The sequence below is a fragment of the Drosophila miranda genome, chromosome XR (assembly GCF_003369915.1).
Source record: "Drosophila miranda strain MSH22 chromosome XR, D.miranda_PacBio2.1, whole genome shotgun sequence".
Taxonomy (NCBI): domain Eukaryota; kingdom Metazoa; phylum Arthropoda; class Insecta; order Diptera; family Drosophilidae; genus Drosophila; species Drosophila miranda.
The window spans coordinates 17746313-17760593 of NC_046674.1; the positions used below are offsets into that span (position 1 = coordinate 17746313).

The following is a 14281-nucleotide window of genomic DNA, read 5'->3' on the forward strand; positions in this document are numbered from 1 at the left end:
ATCACTCATCTGCTCTTTGTATCTGTATCTTAAGACTCTTTTCTTCGCTGTGTGTGTGTGTGTGTGTTTCCTTCCTCTATGTCTTCTGTTTTCTGTCATCACTCATCTTTTCTCTATCTCTATCTTTTTTGCAGGTAAGTTTCAAAGAATTTTGATTTGTTAAACAAAAAGAAAAGCAAAAGACAAGCTAAAACAAAAAGAAGGGAAGGTAAGTGAAAAGCCTGACAAATCGCATCCCAAAGGGAAACCCCCCGAATCCCCGTTCCCGCCTTTAGGCCATGTTTCCTGCTCCACTAGCTCCACCTCCTCCTCCTCCTCCTCCTCCTCCTCCCGCTGCTCCTGCTCTTCCTTTTTCCTTTGTCCTGCTGCAATTTGCTGTTTAATTATTCAGCAAGGACTTTGTATCCTTTCACCTCTCTTTTTTCACTCTTGTTTGGAAGAGGTGTGGCACCGGAAAAGCCAAAAGTTAAAGTCCGCACGGGGAGGGGGATGGGTTGTAGGGAGTGGCATAAGGGGGGCGGGGGTGGAAGCTCAAATCACTTTGTTTGCCCTGCACTTAGGCAACGCGGCAGCGGCGGCTCTCTGCCACACGGCTATAATCGGCTCAAAGTTAACTAAAACGGGGGGCACAAAAAATGAGACGAGAGGAGTTTGCCTCTTCTGCTGCTGCCACATGCCTCCTCCCCGCCCCGCCCCGCCCCTCTCTCTCCCACTCTGTCTCTGTCCTTTCCGCCCACTTGTCGCACATTTTAATTGGCAATTTGGTGGAGGCTGACAGGAGCAAAGGAGAGAGCCTGAAGGAGCAGGATCTAGAGCAGGAGCCGGAGCAGGAGCAGGAGCAGGACCAGGAAGCAGCTTCTGTGTAACACAATAAGCCGCGGCGACATGTCCCCCAGAAGCAGGACAAGAACCAGAACCAAGAGGAGTGAAGCTCCTCCACGCTTTCAACATGTGGCATAAACAAACAGTTAACTCCCTGTCTGCCCCCCTTCCCGCATTCCCCCTTCTTTTCTGCTCCACCCACGACGCACATGCTCTCCTCTTGTCGTAAAGCGAAAATTGACACTTTTAACAAGTCGAAGGAAAAAATGTTCGCCTGTCGAGAGTTTAACCCGAAAAAAAGGCAGCGGAAAGAGCGAAAAAAAAACCCAAAAAGAAAGGAAATACATGGGAGGGAAAAGCATCCTTTCAAGGGAGAAGTCAAGGGAAAGACGTGTGAAAGAAAACGCCAGGAAACGCTGAAAGAGAACGAAGAGAGGAGTGAGTGGCATCGGGAAAAAGCCAAGCAAAAGTGACAGCCAGCAAGCAGCAAGCACCACGGGGAAGGCGGCCGACTGGGAGAAGCGGCTGCCGATTCTCAACTGATTCGCTAAGTGGCATTCCCCCAAAAACCCCGCCAGATCCCAGCAGCTCTGCCTGGCCCTGGACATGGCCAATTTAAGCGTTGATAAACTTTTTGTTGTTGCTTTTTTTTTGTGCCATGAGGCGGCCTCTGAGGCTTGTTTAGAAATTACAAAAGTTGCCAAACCGAAAACAGAATCTCATCTTTTCTGGTGGCGGCGGAGGGACAACCCTTTTCTCCGAGCCAAAACGGTTGCTGTCCGATGTGGTTGTGGTTAAGGGGGGTTAAGGGTCGTGTGGCAGGGGATACAAAGGAGGTCCTCAAGTGCAGAACTATAGATTTTAGAGAGGAATTTGGATGGAAAGTATGAGGAAGGAAGGTTTCCACATATGTAAATATATTTTAGGAAAACAGAGACGATCTATTATATCTAGGAGTTGTATCTACAACTATTCGAACCCTATCGGACATTTAATTGATTACAAAAAACCGTAGGTGACCAATTATCCCTCTGAAGAATCTTTTTGGTGGAATCTGACTGAAGGATCTCTAGAAAACAAATATATAAAAGTATTTGGCATCTTTTGGCAGTGTTTTTTAATCATTTATCCTGGTTAAGATACCTTTAAACCACACATTCCATTAGTATTCATAGATTGCCCATAGATTCAATGCCAAAAGTCAATCTAATTTCAACAAAAGGAACTCTAGTTTGATCTTCCATCAGTCTTGAGTGCTTTTATCAAAGGATCTTTACAGGAAAACTTCAAAAGAAACTTAGGAAAGCTTAGGAATTATCGAAGAAGAGAAATCTGTTGAAAATCTTTATAAATTTCATTCCTATTTCATTGTCAAAGATATAGAATATTTCCTGTAGAAGCTTCATCCGAAAAATGTTGGATAAATGATCTGTTTTGAGGGTAGAACTATGGGAGGCGGGCACTAGGGAAGGCCATCACTAGGGGTAGGTATAAAGAGGGGCCGTGGAGCACATGAGTAGGGGCTGGAGCTGGGGTTGGGGCTGGGGCTGGGGCTGGGTTCTGGGCACTCTCTGGTCACACAGCGGATGTTCATAAATCACTTTTTGCTGCCACCATTCGCTGCTGCTGTTGCCTCTGCTGTGTTGCCCCTGCTGCTGCTGCCGCTGCAACGCTTCTGTGTAATGTTTGCTCTGTGATCAAATTCAGATTTGCTGTCAACCGAAACTTGGCACCAGCTATGCCCCCATGCCCCCCTATGCCCACGTTCTCGTACATGCCTCAAGTTGCGCGTCATCCACACCCACTCAGAACACACACCCTGTATCCCGTATCCATATCGCGTATATAGTGGTGGGATGGGGGGGGGGGGGGGGGGAGTACCGTACCATTAGAGAGTAAGAGAGGGAGAGAGGTGGTTCGTATATCGGTTTACATTGAATTACGCTTGACTGATGACTACCGTTTCAGATTCTACAGCGACGCCCACTACTTACCCAATCGCCACCCACTTGCCCTGCCCCCAACTCCCACACGCACACACACAGACGACCACGTAATGTTCGTTGTCCTGCCTTTTGTCCAGCGGGGAAGTCATGTGGAGATTGGAGCCACGACGACATTGGGGACACACACTTAATGTTCATTAAATTTATGAAAATTTCACAGAAATGATTTATGATTCTTTTGGGAGTTCCACCTCTCTCTCGCTCTCCCCCCTCCCCCTCCCCTCTCTCTCTCTCTGTCTGTCTGTGTGTGGGTGTGCGTGGAAAAGAGAATCGTTTTAATGAGCTTTGAAGTCGATTGCGAGCTCAATTTAATGGGAATGGCTTTCCCTGCGATTTTCCCAGAGATTTTCCCTTAGATGAATGCTTTTTCTGATTAAATTAGTTACGTGGCAATGGGGCTTTTCATTTATGTGTGTCTGTCTGAAGAAAGAAGGATATAATAATGGAATGAAAGTTGATAGCATTTCTATGGGATTTTTGTTTTTGGGAATATTTTAAATTATAAGTAAATACGTATGAGAGGCCTTTTGGGTTTCATTCTCCCACAAATAGGGAATAATTCTTTTGAAGGTTTCATTCAGGGACTTCCTGCGATAATGAAACGTTCCCATATGATCCCTGGGCACACCTTAAATCTTTCAATTCATACGAGTGTTCACCCTCCCCCCAAAACAGTTTACACTCCATTTGAGCCTTTGGTCTTTGGGTTGACTCCTCCTCCTGAACCTTCTCTCCCCTGAATGGTTGATAACACCCTTCACAGTGGAATGAGCACGCACAGTATTAACCTGAACATTGGAATCTCTCCGTCTGCATCCCCCCGGCCCCCTGCCCCCACATATGTATAACCATTAAGATATCAATTTTATGCATGCCCACAGCTGGAACAGATCCCCGAACAGAGAACCAATTTTCCATCCATATATGTATATGTACATATATGTATGTGTGTATTGTATAGAAATTATATATTCCCGATTACATACAATTTATGTGCTTATGAGAGGGTGGTGCAGGGGGGGTGGAGGAAGGTGGGGGTACTGTCTAATTTACTCTGAGACATGATTTCAAATGTGAACCAATTGTTCAGGCCATGCCCCACACTCCCCCTCCCCCCACCACACCCCCTGTTCTACGTCCAATGTCCATTATGGATGGATATCCATTAAATTAATGTTCATGTTTTCATGGTTATGTTTGTCATTAAAACGGACAACACGCACACACACGCACACACAGGATACATATGTATGTAGAAGTGTAAGGCTGGGAGCCATATTTCCGTTGTTATCGTGCTCTCGAGTGAGTGAAAAGTCAAGTCAAAATTCGCTTAAAGACAGGTTTTAAGGCGGCGTGAGGGAGGGGGCATTTGGGTGGCGGGGGGTGCGACCTCTGACGGTGGTAATTCAAAGTGCGTGTACGCTGCGCTGGCACTGCCCCTGCCTCTGCTGGCATCCCCTCCTGACATTACAATTGCTGCTGGAGTTTCACTTGAAACTTCCTCTATTTGATGGCTCTGCAGCTACCTCTGCCGCTGGCTTTCTTCTGCTTCCTCCCATGCTCTGTGGCTTCTGCTCGCGCTGCAGTTGCCGCTGCCGCTAGCTCTGTTAGGGGCTCTGTTAACGCCGACTATTCGCGCGTCGCTGTGTCTGCCATGACTTCCTCTGCTGCGCCTCTGCTGCAGTAGCAGTTCCTGCTTCTGCCTCTGCCGCTGGCTGTCCTCTGCTTGCATGCTCTGTCGGTTGCCTCTGCTGGCATTACAGTTGCAGGGCTCTTCCTCTGCTGTCGCTGTTAACATTACTGCTGCTAGGCCCGACGATCGTGTTGCTGTTGGCTCCTCTGCAGTCGCTCCTCTCGCTCTCTCTCTTCCCTTACATTGTCTGCTTCTGTTATTGCTCCTAAAGCTATCGCTACGCCTGTCTCTTCCTGCTAATGGATCAGGGTATATTTGTATAAGGTGTGCATTTTCTATTAGTTCTCTCTACAGTCACTGCCTCTGTTATTGCTCCCTCTGCCACTGCCACTGCTTCCTCTGCTGCTGCTCTGTGCTCCCTCTGCTGCTGCTCTGTGCTCCCTCTGCTGCTGCTCTGTGCTTCCTCTGCTGCTGCTCCATAATCTAATTTCCATCTCTCACATAACCTTGAAATTACTTGGCAATGTGGCCAGGTGGCACGGTGAAAATTGCATAGCAACGACACCACAAACCCTGCCTCCCCCCCCCCGCACTTCCTCCCCTGCCCCTTGACATGCGATTCTACCTGCGCTCCTTCTCAAACGGATGCACTTAATGCAATTCCGTTTATTTCTTGGCAATTCTTGTATTTTATTCACATTTTACACTCGAGCATCCCTGAACCACACCGCCACAACCTCCGCCCCCCTGGAAACGAGTTGTCAGGGACGTAGTCTTTATGAACCATGGAATTTGTGACATTTTATGGAGGTCTACGCTCCCCCCTCGCTTTAAGAGGGATGTACTAAGCCACTGCCTACACTCTCAGCTATGCGGAATTTTCCGCTTTGCATATTTCCCAAAGCCTTGCCAAGAGTTTCCCCCCCACGTTTCTTCCTTTCTTTTTTTTCTGCCTCCATGTAGAAATTTTCGCCTAGACTTGGGATAACGAGATTATGATGGATACACATTCCTCGGGTTCTGCCTCCTGCCTCCTGCATTCCCATCTCCCCCCTCCCTTGAGGTGAGGCTTAGTGCAAATTCTGTCTGGAAAAGCCTTTCGGATTGCCTTTTTAATGGTTAAGGATTACCGCAGGATTGTCGGGAGACAAGTCAGAGTTCAGAATTCACAGTTCTCTGCGGAGGTGGAGTTTCGAAACTCGAATCTCTGCGGATCCCTCTCTCATTATCGCGCTTTACCCAACGCCTACAATTGTTGTATCCATAATTACCCACTAATTGCAGTAAATCTGTCAATATTTATCTGGAGCTCTCCGTCCCTCTTATCTCTCCATACTTCCAAAATGAGTAAAAAAAAAAATAACAATACAAAAACACACACACCCAGCAACAATAACGATAAGCAAACCGCCCACAAAAAAATTAAACAATTTTTGCTTTCGTTTTTATTTTTATTTTTTTTATGAATTCTGTTTAGCTCTCTGATATGGCTTTTGCTCGTAATGTGTATAATTCCATTTGTTGTTTAGTTCTTTGGGGTTTATTTATAGCCAATCTCCAAAAGAATGACGTCAGTGGGAAGTATTAACCGAACAGACAGGGGAATGGAGGTTGGTTTTAGGCAGAGATTTAATGGGGGAAATAAATTTCAAGGGAAAGTCAGAAGAATACCCATTTAAAGGTGGATTTCCCATCATAAATGGGACACATATCCTATATATATCCTATATTCAATATTTTCAATTATTCAATTACTTCGAGATTTAATCGGCTTTGGCCCACTGTTGGAATCTAGAAATTCCCCAATTTATAAAGAAACAAAAAAAAAAAAGAACCAAGATTCAGTGGGGACTTTTGCTCGGTCATTAACGGTTAAAGCTTTTATCTTGAACTTCCCACAAGCCAACACACGCGCTCCCCCACTCCCCTGCGCTCGATGTCTCCCCTTTTTTCGCACATGTTTACTTATTTATTTGGATACACATTTATATTTATTTCCTCTCTGCTGCGATAATTTCTGTCGCTGGCGCTGACGCTGACGCTGCTGCCCTGCTGCCGCTGCTGGCGTTGACAACAACAATTGTCCAGCGACGATTGACAGGCGACAATGCAATAAAAATGTTAGTTAGTGTGTGTTGTGTTCGATGCGGGTGGCGAGAGGGAGCGACAGAGAGAGGTGTTGGTCCAAGGTGTATTTTAATGAGGTGTGGTGTGGCCAGTCAGGGCCCTTTGTTTGTGTCTACGAAAGGAGAGAGCGGTAGAGAGAGTGGCTTGCAAAATAGGCAACTGAGCTAAGCCGTAATGGCCGCACCTCTTGTCACCTGCACCTTGCGATAGATGGTCCAGCGCCAGAGAGCGAAATTGATGAGTCGCTGCCGGCAGCGCTGTCAACGTCACCATAATAACTGGCATGAGTAAAAGCAGCGGGTGATGGAGAGGGAGAGGCAGAGGCAGAGGCAGAGGCAGAGCATGAGTGTAGTCGAATGCTGAGCGGGGTGCAGAGTAGTTAGACTGATAAGAAAAACGAATGTAGTGTGTGTGTGTGTGTGTGTGCAAGTGGAAGAATGGAAAGAATGACAGCGAAAAAAGCCACCAAATAATGAGCATTTAATTTCTTGACGACCTGCAAGCGAATGGAAATGGAATGAAATGAGGCAAAAAGAACAAGATGCGATAAAATAAGAGAATGGGCACAAATAGCACAAAGACAATGTCAATGGGAATGAGAATGGGAATGGGAATCGGCATCAGAATCGGAATCAGAATGGGAATGGATGATGGGATGATGGGGAGGCTGGAAGATGGGGGATGGATAGCCACGCGAGAGAGCAACAGAGTAGTCGTCCGTCCAGCAATAACAGTTGAACAAACAGTAAATGCTATTACAAGAAGAAGAACACGTAGATAAAGTAGAAGAAGTGAAAGAAGAGGCAGCACCCGGAGTGGAAACAGACAGACGATGCTTGCTCTGCTGCTTGGGGCCAGGCCAGCCAGCATCACATTAGAGAGCTGGGAAAAGAGAGTGGGAAAGAGAGGAAGAGCGTCCACGAGGAGAGAGGGTGCTTTCTGCCGGCGTCGCTGCTATTACTGTAATCGCAACGCCGCTGATAATGTATTTTATATGCGTACACATGTGTGCGGGTGTCTGTGTGTATGTGTGTGTGTGTGTGTGTGTGAATATTCTTCTTTTTTTGCCGCATTCACACCCCGCTGCGTCACCAGCATGAAAGTGCATGAGAAAGCAGAGAAGACTATCAGCCGAGCAGTGCAGAGAGGAGAGCAAAGTCAAAGCAGTCGGTAGAGGAAGAGGCACAAGCAGAGGCAGAAGCAGCGCCAGTGGCAGAGAGATGCCGCAAGCCGATAAAAAGGCAGGCAAAGTCGCAATTTTCCACCGTACACCCCCATGCCCACACACACACACACACACAAAGAATATATCCACTGTGTGTGTGTGTGTGCGTTGCCTTTTCCATATGGGCGCATTTATACGCATTCATTTTCAATTGAAAATACCCCCTCTATCCCTCATTCTCTCCCTCGTTGCTTCCCTCTCTTTCGTTTCATTTGTTTTGCTATTATCACGGTTGTTCTCTGCGGCCCCCTTCCGCACGACGCCACCGCCATGTGAGGCGATTTTCTTTTGCCTATGTATGTGATTCTGTTGTTTTTTTTTTATCAGCTGATATTCGCTGTACCGCTATCTCCCTCTCTCTCTCGCTCTCGCTCTCGCTCTTGTAAATAAATGTAAGCTCCATTGAAATTGCTTTCTCCCCTTCTTCGGCTGCTTTGTGCCGCCCCTTCCCTTCTACTTAACCCCTTTTTTGCTTTGCATTTCTTTATTGTCATTTTATTGTTTCTAGAAGGTAATTCGATTACTTCTGAGAGGATCGAGGGCGGGAAAATCCTTCTCTTATTCTCCTACTTAATCCCCATTACGCATCTCTTTCTCATCTCTTTTTGCCTTTTGATGGGGGGGGGGAACTCAAGATAGAGCCTGACATTTTATTAGTATTCCACCTTCTTTTTTAACATCTTACTATTTCGTCTTTTCCTTCTTCTTAAACCTCTTTCATTTTTATTTTCTTTTAATTTCTTTATCGCAATTTCTCGTTGCTTCTGTGGAAATTAAGTTAAGATCTACGATTACGTAGATCCGGGCATGATTCTCCAATTACTCACTGACGGAAAATCCTCCGCCTCTTCTTTTTCTGCTTAATAATTCTCCATCAATCAATCGATCAAATCTATTTTTCTAAAAGTCAAAGTTACACTCGTCTCAAGTTATGGGCAATTCCAGTATTGGCGCTTATCTACAAAACAAAACAGGTTTCCCGTTCGAAAAAAAAAACAACAAAAAAAACTAACTTCATGAGTGAGCAAAATACAAATAAAAACGGAAAACTGTTCGAAATGTGGGTTACGATGGGGGGGTGGTGGTGGGCTAGGGCGAAGGAAATGGAAGATTCATTCAACTCAAACAATAATTTCCTCCTCTCCGGCTCTATCCCGTAGTCTGCCGCCTCCCCCTCTGTATTTATTTATCTTTATGAAGGTACTTTGAAGTTCGCCCGAAACAATAAATTGTGGAAAAATGATTTCAAATTCAAGGTGGACGACAGGTGCAGATGATGATGATGGTTGGCTTTGGTCTGGTCTGTTCTGTCCCATTTTAATAGTTTTTCCACTCATCACTCTCATTCTTTTTCTCTTTCTTTTCATTTTCTTTTTATACTTTATTCTGACTTTTATGATTTATTTTTACGAGCTGCAACATTCACACGAACCAAAAACAAAACAAACAAAAAATCGGCTCAAAAGTCATCAAATCGAAAATAGTGCTCGAAGGGGAAAGGTTAGCGCTTTTAAGGCAAGTCGAAGGCTCTGATACCCTTGAAGAAAATCAATTTGGAAGCTATGCGAAAAAGTGCAAACATCTGTTGAAAATCGCAATACCGTCGGCAGTGAAGGGTATGCCGATTAGGAGGCTGCGCCCGGTTCAACAGCTGTTGAGTGTGCGGCCTGGGAGAGTTGGGAGAATGGACGAGTGCAGGGTATTATCTGAGACATGGCAGAGACGCTGCGCCACAGTGGATAGAGCAGTCAGCCGCAGCCCACAAATTTGTTTCTCACGCTGCTGCTGACAAAGCGCCAAAAAAAACCACTTGTTAAAAAAAAAACACATACACATACGGGTATTTTTGGCATTTGCGATTTAGAAGAAGAAGGGGGGTGGGGTAGGGAAGGGAAGGGGGGACAAAGAGAGAGGCAAACATTAGCGAAATGAGCGCTTTACACGCGAGCTGCGAGCTGAGAGCTGGGAGCGGACGAAACAAAACGAAACGAAACGAAGCGAAAAATGTCGAACGTGTCCGTGCAACAAACAACAACAACAATTGATGAATGAAGTAATAATCGGCGCAGTATGGTGGCTTTTTGTACCACTGTGCAAACTTTTTTCATTATTCTTCTTCTTGTTTTTTGGGTGGTGGCGCTCAGCGCCGGCAGAGGCTGACTCAACCCCAGACGTTGACGTCAACAACAGCGGCAGCGGCAGAGACAGCGGCAGCGCCAGCAGCAGCACTCTCTCTCGCACTCTCTTTTGCATTTATTTTGTTTTTTTTTGGTTGGTTGGGAAAATACACCCCCGCCACACACATACAAAATTCCTTTTTCCGGTACAAAGAGAGTAAGGGTGTGGGCGATAGTCAGAAAAAAGGGGGCTGTGAGTGGGAGATGATGGGGCTGATAGTCACAGAAAGAGAGAGAAACAGAGAGAGGGAGAGCGAGGGGGTGGGTCGGTCGGTTGGGTGGGCTGTGAGCGCCAAGCAGAGAAGTTCCGCTTGCCGGCGCTTTTTCCATTACTATTTGCTTGCTCTCTCTCTCTCTTTCTCCGTCTCTCTCTCTTTCTCTGTGTGTGTGTGTGTGTGTGTGTGTGTTGTCGGCGCTGCCGCCCATTCATACATTTTGAGCCGTCACCGCCGGGGAGAGAGCGTAACTACTGCGCATGCATTGCGCTCCCAAAGCGTCGCTGCCCGACCGACGCTGGCGCTGGCCACCGTTGCCACCGATGGCCGCTGGCTGCTGGCGTTTTAGTTTGATTTTCATTTCAGTCGCGTTAGGTTCGCAGAGCTCTCGGAGTACCCCCAAACCCCCAGAAGCACACACACAGTGACATACCGGCCAACTCTCTCTCTCTCTCTCTCTCTCTCTGCGAAGATCAGCTGCTGCTGCGAAGCTTAAGTTTGTGCCCAAGCTCCCCTCTCGCAACTGTAAAAACTGTAGTCGTGTGGTTGTCTCTCAGTTTTTTTTTTTGCGTGTCACGTCCCCCCCGTCGTTCCACACTCGTGTCTCAGTCTCTTGCGAGTGTGTATGTGTGTGCGTGAGCTTAAAGCTGACGTTGCCGCTACCTCCGGTCTCACCGCAAAACAAAAATTATAGCAAAAATTTATAAAATACTAAAGGAAATACAAACCTATCCAAAAAAAAGTGAAATATTATCGTACGTGCGGTTTTTCATTTGTTCCTCTTTGTGTCTCGCGCGTCTACCTCTCTTTGTTTTTTTTTTGTGTGCACAAAGAAAAAATATATACATATATATAAAAATAGCAATAGAAAGTTATTAAAGCGTTTGCAAAAAAAAAGGAAAGAAAAAACAACGAACGAACGGCAAAATAGCGAGAAGCAGAAAGCAAAATAGTTAAAGCTTGTGCTCGCGCTCTCTCACTCACTCAGTCGCTGACGTCGCCGCTGAAGCCGAAGCCGAAGCCGCAGTCGCCGCTAGCGTCGCACTTGAAAACGTCGCAAAAGTTTGTAAACAGCCGAAAGCTTCCCCATCCCCCCATTACACATACACGCATGTGTGTGTGGTTGTAAGTGCGTGCCTGAATAGAAAGAAGGAAGGAGGCAGAGAGAAAAACGTAAAGAATCAGCCGAGAAGAAGGAAGCCGCCAGCGTCACCGACACCGCCGCCAACAGAGCAGCAGCTGTCAAGCATAAAGCAAAGGCAAAAGCCAAAGCTCGAGAAAAAAACAAAGTAAATAAAAAGCATAATAATATTAATTTCGAAAATACTTGAACTCTGCAAAAATTCCTTCATTCCACTCTTTCCCAATTGCCTCGTGCCTGGGCCATAATTAATAACAAAAAGAAAAGGTATTCAGGTGTGTGCGTGTGTGTGTGTGTGCCGCTGTTGGGCTTTCCTCTTTGTGTTGCTCTTTCGCATTGCGCCCACACACACACACATCCTACTCCCCTTAGACCGCCCCCCAATATCATAAAGTTCAATGTCTGTTTGTTTGTTTCTTTCCAAACACCACACAAAAAGCAACAAAAATACGCTTTCGTTTAAATAAAATTTATTTCACTCTGGTTTCTCTCTCACTCTTTATCCCTTTCTCTCTCTCTCTCTCTCTCTCTCTGCGTGTATAATTAAATAAGCCGATCCATCCCCCTCTCTTTCGCTCTTTCTCCGTCTATCTCTCTGTGTGGGCTGTGTAGATTTTTGTAGAATTTTAAGATTAAAGGTTAGCAGCTTTTTTTTTTTATTTTTTGCATTTGCAAAAAAAAAAAACTAAAGTGACAAATGCCAAATGTCAGAGAAAAAGTTTACAAAGAAGAAACGCACAACAGAAAGAAGTGGAAAGAGGAGCGCGGAAGAGAGCTTTAAAGTTACAGATTTACGGTACTCATCAGCTGATTTCAAGTGGGTGGCAGTGCCAGACTCCTTGAACATATGGCACGCCCCTATAGAGGCTATGGACACCCCCAGACTTCAAAGATTCGTGGCTCTAATTCAGAGAGGTATTCTCCATCAATCCAAAGTAAATCAGATCCAGATTCTATAAATATTATAGTCTGAAGAAGAGTCTTCCAATAATGTAGATTGTTTTCTACTGAGCGAAAGCAGAAACTTCCAAAAATATATATTTAAAGCGAATATTTTAGAATTATCGAAGAAATCTTTCTACTTTCAGATTGAAAATCTCTGAACAATTTCATGGGTGCCGTAGTAAATCCGTTCTTCAAATTAAATTATCCTTTCAATTGCAATCGTAATCTGGAATGCATTTGTCCCGTTTATCTGGCACAGACAGCCCTAGGGAGGCGGGGGGGTGGCCTTAGCCCCAGGGCAATTTCAATGAAATTAAAGGGCAGTGCCAGGCACGGCACAGAGCGAGACGATTCCCCTTCCCCCTTTCCTCTTCCCTTCGTTTATGTCTCTTGCGGTCAGCCCCCGGAGCGTCGTCGTAGTCGTCGTCGTCGTTGCCGGCAGACGGGGAATGTCCGATATGGGGGACGACAACGACAACGTCGACAAGAGAGGCAACGACTGATTAGCTTTCTTTCACCCTCCCTCCCTCCTTCCCTCCCTCCCTCTTTCTCTCTCGCTCTCTCTCCCACTTTTGAAGCTTGTGAAGTCCAAGGTTAAGCCTTTATTTATTTGTCTGTGTGTGTGTGTGCGATAAAGAGGGCAACTTTATTTTTTAGACGCTCAACATTTTTGTGTGCTGTGCACCCTTCCACTTTTTCGGCTTCTTCCACTTCTTCTTTGTCTCGCCAAAAGCTACGTGCGGAGGGTTGGGAGGAGGGTTTAAGGGAAGGTGTGCCTGCGTATGGGTGTATATAAGTGTGTGTGTGTGTGTGTTTGAGACGAGAAAATCAACCCTTGAAAATGGGCAACAATGAAATTTCTTAACGCACAAAAAGGAGACACGAGCTTCAAGAAGGAAGGAACTTTCTCTTTGCACAAGTTGCAGTCATTGCACCCCTCTCTCTCTCTCTCTCTCTCTCTCTCTCTGTGTGCGTGTGTGTGTGGCAGGCACGCCCGAATACAAGACGGTGGCAGACAACATCGTTAACCTGCCCCCAGGGCACGTGGGAGATTATTTGCAGCACCCTCACACCCGCCTACACCCCCCCCTTTCCATCCATCTATCCATCCATCCATCCATCCGCACACTTTGTTCTTTGTTTTATTTCTGTAACAAAGTAAAAGTTGTAAAAAATAAAAAATAAAATGAGAGGAGTGGAGTGGAGAGGAGAGGAGAGGATAGAACAAAGATGAACGCCAGGAGAGCAGAGCAGAGCACCGAGAAACTGTGAACTCTCACCTCCACACAACACACACCGCACATGTCCTGCGTCAGCGCGCTCATCCCCCCTTCAAGCTCCTTCCATGTCTTATCCCCCCGCCATCCCTCAAGCCTCCTCCGTCTCTGAGGCATGTCTGTCTCTCCTGCTGCTGTGCCTTCTGCTGCGTTGGTCGCGTCTCATCTTTATCTTTTCAACATTTTCGGCATTCTACTGCTCCTGGCCCCTGGCCTCTACTTCTTCTCCCCCTCTTCCTCCTGCCCTATCTCCTACCTCTGCTTGTTCTTTCTTCTCATCTGTTTTATGTCTCAGCCTCAGCCTCAGCATTTTTTATGGTTTGTTGGCAATTTCGGGATTTACATATTCCTTTTGCCCTGCCACTGCCACTGCCCTGCCCCTGCCCTACCCCTGCCCTGCCATGCTCTTGCCCTCGCTCTACCTCTACCCTTATGCTGGCCTGCCTCTACCGTCCTCCCCTCCCCTCTGTAGCCTCCTTCTAGAACGCTTTTCTTTGCACTTATCGCTCGGCGCTGACTTCCTGGACTGAAGAGGGGTAGCTTGCACGTGGGCTGGTGGAGCGGGCCGGAGAGGGGGGGGGCTATCGGTCGGACAGGGCAATTTGTTAGCAAAAAGTTGCCGACTGCTGCCTCGCGGGGGTTGCTGCTAACGGTACTTGTGTGGTGTGTGGCGTGAACATTTTCTACGTGCCACAAAACATGCAAATCCAACA

The 14281-nt window shown here is 46.4% G+C and overlaps 1 protein-coding gene across 17 annotated transcripts in view; it reads left to right on the forward strand.

Moving 5' to 3' along the window:
- Positions 1-14281, forward strand: part of LOC108151727 (protein alan shepard) — a 158625-nt gene that overhangs the window by 116073 nt on the left and 28271 nt on the right. Inside the window, exon 1 of one of the 17 annotated variants that reach the window (XM_017280515.2) lies at positions 11057-11494. The exons of the other annotated variants lie outside the window; for them this stretch is intronic. The gene's annotated coding sequence lies outside the window, so the exon portion shown is untranslated. Of the gene's footprint in view, positions 1-11056; positions 11495-14281 lie in introns of those variants that run through there. 17 annotated transcript variants of the gene reach the window in all.